The 7749-nt window shown below is 39.1% G+C and overlaps 1 long non-coding RNA gene across 1 annotated transcript; it reads right to left on the bottom strand.

The window, feature by feature from the left end:
* Window positions 1-981: 981 nt before the first annotated feature.
* Window positions 982-4603, bottom strand: LOC120760138 (uncharacterized). The gene is made up of 3 exons (XR_005703311.1): window positions 4505-4603; window positions 4080-4264; window positions 982-1141 (listed from the first exon to the last, which is right to left on the bottom strand). It is a non-coding gene; the product is annotated as an uncharacterized LOC120760138 (long non-coding RNA).
* Window positions 4604-7749: the final 3146 nt, after the last annotated feature.

Below are 7749 nucleotides of genomic sequence, written 5' to 3'. Positions count from 1 at the left end.
TTATATGTTTATGGAACACCAAGGACTGCAATTTTCTTGTGTATTTTGTTGTTGTTGTTGCTGTTGTAGTTGTGGTTGGTTTTTTTCCCTGCCTTTTTAATCAGGTTTTCTACTTCTACTCTTACTCATCATGTTCTTCACTCTATACTCAGGAACAAATCCAGGTAAGGCTAGGGATAATTATTGGTAATAAATCTGTGGAAGAAACCCCAGATGGCAAAAGGTGTCTTTAAACTGGTGAGAAGATGGCTACAAGGTCTAGAGCTAAGTAAACATTTAGGTTCTTAGTTTCTTTCTTATGATCTAATAGCCCAATTAAATTGCTAGGGGGACCTTAGGATTCTTATTAGTTGCATCTGATTAAAATAAAGATTGATTTTTCTGTTTTTTTTGTTGTTGTTGTTTGTGTTTTTTGTTGTTGTTGTTTTTGGTGGTGGTGGGGTTTTTTTTTTGTTTTTGTTTTTTTGTGGTTGTTTTTTGTTGGTTTTTTTTTTTTTTTTTTTAAATCTATAAAGACATTTGGACTGGTAAGGAATATAACTCATGTGCATGATCCTAATAATAAACAGAGTCCTAAGTGTTCCAGCCTTCTTGAAAGCCAGCTGCCCTTAAGCACTCCTGCTTAAGTAGCTCAGCACGGGATTTATCTGCCGTTTTCTGAAGAATCAGTTACCAATGTTAAGAGAAGGATATTGCAGCACAGAGATTCTGGAGAATTAAAAGAGGTGAAGTATAAGTATGTCTAACAGTTAAACTGTTAAAATTACAGTTAGTTCCAGTTTAGATGCTTTGCGGTTTTCATCTCAATTTATCCTCAGTCCATTAACCTACAGGTCACGCTGTTTCTGATGGATCATCCTGAGCTCAGGTCTTATAGGCAAGGGAGATAAGAGCGTGTCTAATGGCACCAAAAAGCATAGAAGTAAAGGATTTTTTAATATAAATTCAGAAAATACAGAACATTAAAAAGGTGTTGTTGGTTGGTGGAAAAGGAAATATCATTGTTTTCTTTGAAGAAAATGTGCTTGAATGGATGAGGAAAAAACATCTCCAGATCTTCGTGTTGTGGTGGATAAGCTGTGCTTGCAGTTTTCTGGGTGATATATAAAAAAGGGCTGCAGGTCTTCTCAGTCAAAAAAACCTGGGAAACAAAATGACTGCTTAAAGAAATATAAGGAAGATATAAAGGACCAAAATATACATGGGAGTATGCTAAAGTCTTCATTTTTTTCTGATAAATGTTAGAAATCTCATATCTTATATAACCGAGAAAGGGACTTTACATACATAATCATACACATAATAGATCACTTGCAGATAAAAGTTCTTGGTGGAGTCAAATCTTAGAGATATACTATTTATTGTTATTATGAATAGACTGATCCAAGAGGGTAAAATCCTCCTTTCTGAAAGTTGGATATGTTCCGACATCAAAGGCTTTTGTTTAACCATGATGTAACACAGATACATCAAGAAAATATTTAACCTTTAAAACAATATGCCATTTCATTTTCTTTTTTCCTCAGCCAAAAGTTTACCAGTATCAATTTGTTATGCAGCATAAAATTTAAGGATTGTGACTAATCCTAAAGATAGATTTAAACAGCGTTATTATGGTTGATTTGTGAAATAGAATGAGAGAATAAGTAATGATCATGAGCAATATTTCATTTGGGTAAAGAATGAAGTGCCATTGGATTGATAAGTAATATATTGTATATTTTCTAAAGGATGATAAAATTAATTCATATTGGTGATGTAGAAAATGCAGTTTGGCATGTATAGAGAAGTGCCCTCCAGACACATGACCTCTCTCAAACCAAGTGTGTTTAAAAATTGACAGTCTTGCAGGTTCACGTGCCCCTGGTAGACAAAAAAGCAGTGCTCTGAGTTAGCCAGAGTTTCACAAGTGCTTGACCTTGATGTTTGTTCAGACATTCTCAAGTTTACAACTTGATTTCACTTGTTTCTGTATGATTTCACTTGCAGTTGCAGAGCAGCTTGCTGAAATATTCTTGTGGACTTTTCCTAAACAATTGTCATTCTGAATAGCTCGTGGCATGGCACTCCGGAGTAATACCCTTCTGTTCAGAAGGGATGCTTAAGGACAAGAGAGGAATCATGAAATTGCTGTATAGCCCCTACTGAGATTGGAAGATGGTGGCAGAATCCCTCTGAAATCAATGTTTTATCTCAAGACACTTCATGATAAAAGCTGGAGTTTTTTTTTTTTAATTGTCTGACCAGATTTCAAATGTACATGTCCGTTGTTCTCAAATAATACTTTATTTTGCAGTTTCTGTTCCATTTACTTCCTCCCTTACATTTCTATAACACCAAACAAAAGGATCATATTTATACTCATGCAATCTTTTCCTGTAAGAAAAGATAGATAAAGTTCAATGCATAGAGGTAAAACCAAAACCATAAAACCGCAACTTTATTACTTTAAAATTGTTTTTTGGGAGCATAACTCAAATTTCCTGTGTTGGTTTGCCACACATATGTGTTGACTGAGATGTGTTAGGATGAACAGTCTTTTTTTTTAATTTGCTCTGTTGTAAAGTACTATTTATCAAGGAGAAAGCTGGATTTCTCTAAAAATTGGAACTGAATATTTATTATTAAAATTGTACAAACTCATAATAGACAGTAATTTAGCAGAAATTCAAGAAGGTAATACTGCATTGTGCTATAAATAAACATACCTCCATCTGGATTAGGAGTATGAGTAATTAAGAAAAAATTTCAGCCATTTCTGAGTAATTGATATTAATCAGTCACTCAGGCCCTGTGCTAGCAGTCAGATGTATATATATTGCCTCTGTAGTTATTATGTTAGTTTCTAGATTTGGGACAGGGTTTTTTTGGTTGAAACTGTAGACATGAAAAAGGAATGCAAAAACAATGGTTGCCTACAACCCAGGGACTTACACCTGCTGAGATATTTGATTTGTTGACAAGGAGCTGAAAACGAAAATATTTTGGTGCTGTCAACTGTGGGGCTAATCCCTCCCCCACAGAATAGGCTCTCAGCAATATTCTGTGGGAAATGTAATCTGGCTTTGGGAGCTTACACTACACAAACCAAATTTCTAACTAGCATGCCCTAGAAGATGAATACATCCTATAAGAATCATTCCTCCATCCTGTTCTCCATGGAGGATTATGGAAACATCCATTTCCAGTCATTCCTCATTGTCCTACCATGATGTGCTTTGTCATATGAAATATTGGTACCTTGGTCATTGTGGTGCTTCAGAGTAAAGATGATTAATAAAACATGAGGTTCACTATTAAAAGCTTAGCTAAAGCTGTGCAGCCCCTGAGATCAGGAAGCAGAGGTACTGACTTGGTGCTGGTACGAATAAAGGAGTTGTTAATTCAGTAAAAAAGGATAAAGGATAAAAAAAGATATTTTTACATTATGATCCTTATTTTGCAGTTTCCTACCCATGATGACCTATCCAGATTTCTTTAACTTTTGATTATCTGACAATTGACTGACTATTGTTTGTGGCAGACCTTTCTCCAAAAGAGAAAGGTATGAATTCCTCATATGTTTGGTTTCCTCTCTCCAAAAGCAATATTTCAGAGAATGTATAGGCTCTGCAGACCAGATTAATACTTCTCTGATCCCTGGTCATTCTTCTTGATGAGGCACTGGCACATAAAAACAAAAAACAAAACCAAAACCAAAACAAAACAAAAACACAAAAAAAACCAAAAAACCCCCAAAACAAACAAACAAACAAAAAACCAAACCAAACAAACAAAAAAACCCCCCAAACAAAAACAAACAAAAAAATAGTAATACTATACTTTAAAGTGCCAAAGTGCCAGTTCTGTGATGTGTCACTGATAACCAGGTGTAATTAAAAAGAAGAGAGTGAGGATATGCTGTGCTTAGATTTGGTCTTACCTAGTTACACAGCTTTAATTAATTTCACCTTGATTTACATCCGGGTGTAGAAGAAGTGAAGCAGGTCTAGTCCCTGGCAGAAAAGAAGGAGGCTTGTGAGCAAAGCTCACAAAGCTCAAATCTTCACAGTAGCTTAATGAAAACTGAATTCACTCACCTTAGAAATGGGAAGAAAATAAGATATTCATCACACAGGCCTCCTCCTTTGTGGTGAAGGTTGGAGCTCCCTATGCATCCTGCCAGGGCTGCCAGGTTCCTGTGTAGCACAGGCAATGCCAAGGTGATGCAGCTGGATTTCCTCCATCCTCTATCCTGCTGCAGAGTCTTGTCAGCACCTATGTTCTGTGACAAGGGTACGGTGAATGCGGGTTTGAAAGATCAGCACCTCTGTTAGTCCTGCTCCCCCTTTCCCCTTGGAAAATGCTCCATCACATTCAACCTTTAAAATTTAGAACAACACAAAATATTAAAATAAATATGTTATTGGTATACTATAAAGTATTAAGAACAGCCCCATGCATCCTGAAAATGAATCAATTAATTTTGCTTTAATTTAATGTATCCTGACTAAAAGAAAACAACCTCAGTCTAAAGTCTTTTACTTGTGGTGGTCTTTAGAAGATATATAAAGCACACTTTCCAAAGACCTTTGTGATTAGCTGAGAGCTAGCTATATATTAGTTTCCTAACACTGTTTTATCACTGCACAATAACTTTCAAGTCCAGGCATAATTATATGTCAGTGACTGTGTATCCCCCAATCGTCTATTGGGTGCAAAGGGGAGGGAAGCGCCGTTTGTTTTTCCCCAGGAAAACTCTGCTCCTCGGAGTGACCTTGAAGCGGGGGAGTTGGAACACGGCAAGACGAAAGAAGCTCTGTTGTTTTTTCCCCAGCAGTTAGTTAGTTTAGTGCTAGCGTAGTTAGACACTGTAGAATAGCTGAAGCTTTTTGCAGGTTTTTTTTCCTCTTTTTTTTTTCCTTCCTTTTTTCTTTTTTGCCCTCTCCTCGGAACTGTTCCAACCTCTCCGGACTAAGGACCTGGGGAAGCACCGGGGGCCTCCACAGGGGACCCACCCCACCAAGACCAGTCCTGCACATCTCCTTTTCTCCCGGCGCCAACGGAGACGGAGAGGTGGAGCACAGTGACGACCCTCAAGAGGAGACTTTCTTTAAGTTTGTTATCCCTCCGTAAGCGGCACGAAGCTCTTGTCATTGGGTACTGTGCTGGGAGTGCTTTTCCTGTTTAATAAACAGGTTTTTTCCACTTCTCTCTGAGGAAGTCTTTTCCCGAACCCGTTGGGGGAGGGGGCCCCCGTGGGAGGGTTTCTCCCAAAATCTGCCTGAAACCACAATATCTCCAAAATAAGCTCTTGTGTGTGTCAGGAACACCTTAGCAATAACTGTAGCATTCTTGGTGCGCTGCAGAGTTGTAGTGACAGGCAATTTTTAGACAATCCTCACTCACAGTTAAAATCACTCTGATCACTACAATCCACCTGTTGGACAGCTGGTAGTTCCTGGAAACAGGTCTCTTGGTCTGTTCAGCCTGAAGAAGAGGAGACTGAGGGGAAACCTCATTGCAGTAGCAACTTCTTCACGGGGGAAGCAGGCACTGATGTGTTCTCTCTGTTGGCCAGTGACAGGACCCGAGGGAATGGCCTGAAGTTGTGTCAGAGGAGGTTTGGGTTGGGTATTATTTCTTCACCCAGAGGATGGCTGCACACTGGAACAGGCTCCCCAGGGAGGTAATCACAGCCCCAAGACTGACAGAGCTCAAGAAGTGTTTGGAAAGTGCTTTCAGGCACATGCTGTGACTCTTGAGGGTAATGCTGTGCAGAGCAGGGATTTGAACTCAAGGATCCTTGTGAGTCCCTTCCAACTCAGCATATTCTGTGAAAATCATGTCTCTATACCATCTCTCTTCTGTACTGGCCTTGGTGGCTGCATTGCAGATGCAAACCAGGCAGAAAACTGATACTCCCATCCAGACATTTCCTTCATATGTCTTCCAGTTGGACCGGAACAATTTTGATGGACCTTAACACAGTCCAGGCAAGAGGCTGGAAGAGGAGTAGTGGAAGTTCTGCCATTGTGCAGGAGTCAGCAGCAGACAGAGATCTCTCCAGTTGCAACCCACAATCCTCCATTTCCTCCTAAATCTCACAGGCTACCTGCAGGTGGGGCATGAAATCATTAATACTAAAGAAGTTCTCTTAATCTTAAAACATCTGGGGCAAAATTATCTGCGTGAATAGTGCCTTCATGAAAGTGTTTCAAGCATTGCTAAAAGCCATAAAATCCTGTGTTCACTGAGACTGAATGTCCTTGCTCCTGATCCATGGGGTGGATCAACTTGGAGGCCAGTCAGCTATGGAGTCACTGCAATTGGATGAAACATCTAGAGTATCATGCATTTATTGTCTGCAAGACAGAGAGGGAGGGCTCCACGTAAACAAACAGCTGAGGGGTAGATCTTTAACTAGTAGAATCTTGCGCTGTTTCAGCTACCCCAGAGTATCTCTGCTCAGTTTCTGAAGCTGATCATCAGCTGAAGATTTCAGTATTTATTTGGAATAAAAGAATACTGCAACACCAGCAAGATATGGTAGGGTGAACTATTCAAAAAGGCAGCCTGTGAGCTGAATGATGACAATGAAAACCACCTGGTACAGCACTCGTAGAAGGAATCCCCAGAATGCTTAGGGGAGAATTCATATGAAAAAAATCTGTCTGGTGACATCAGGTAAATATTTGCAGTATAACACAAACTGTTTCCAGAATTGCTGCAATGGCAAAAAAGACTTGATTGTTTTTCAACCTTTATGTGTGTCACTTAGCCTTACTGGTGCCGACAGATCTAAAGAATTTTCTCAGAAGCCTGAGAAATAAATGACCACAAATAAGTGAAAATCTCTTTTGATAGAGTGCCAGTCCTGAGTGTGAATTCTCTTTTCTTTTAAAAACTAAAATGATTTGTACCAAACTTGCCTTTTTGATTTCCCTCATGAAACATTAGGAGGAGCACTAGTACCCAGGGGGGAAGATAGAGACAGATGTGCTGGCATCTAAGCTGGCAAAACACTGCAGTGGGAATACACTGCCCTGGAGAAATTTATGAAATTTGCGTATCCAGATTAAGTATATCCCTTTTATTGTTATGGACTGTCTCTTGAGCTGTTTGAAATGTTTAACTGCTTACTATTAAATGAATGTGCATGCCTTTGGGGAAGGCTTCACATGAAATCATGGAGCCAATAAATAATTCAAAATAAAACTCGAGAAAAGTATTAACAATTAGTCCATATGTATAATGATTTATTTCAGTTTTCCTAATAAGTCATGGTAATTGCAGATGCAAGTGCTAATATCTTATATCCCTACTGCTATTCGTACTTACCAGGAACATTTTATTAATATTGTCTATTCTCTTCACTAGTTATTATATACATAGAGGATTGGAATTCCTTTCCAAGAAGTGTCCATCCATTCTAAGAGCAGACAGCTTTCATGTAAATGTGCTGAAAGTGGTTTGACAAGTTGTTTGTTGTGATATGTCTGAGGTGATAAAAGCCCAACCTGATTTTATTTCACAAAATTTTTGATAAATAGCAGTTGGTAGTTGTCGGGGGCTTTCCCCGACATTGAGGTGGTTTCAGGGTCCTTGCTCCCCTGCACAGCTCCGAGCCGAGCCGAAGGAAGAGACAGAGTTCTCAGGTTTAGATTTCTCAAGGTTGCATACTTCGTTTATTGTTTCTTATCTTACAATTTTCTCGGAGTCCGACAAGATGTTCGCAGCTGCATGGATTCCTCACGTCTCCCCCCGAGC

This window comes from Hirundo rustica, chromosome 1 (assembly GCF_015227805.2).
Source record: "Hirundo rustica isolate bHirRus1 chromosome 1, bHirRus1.pri.v3, whole genome shotgun sequence".
Taxonomy (NCBI): domain Eukaryota; kingdom Metazoa; phylum Chordata; class Aves; order Passeriformes; family Hirundinidae; genus Hirundo; species Hirundo rustica.
This window is presented reverse-complemented; position numbering and strand designations above follow the sequence as displayed.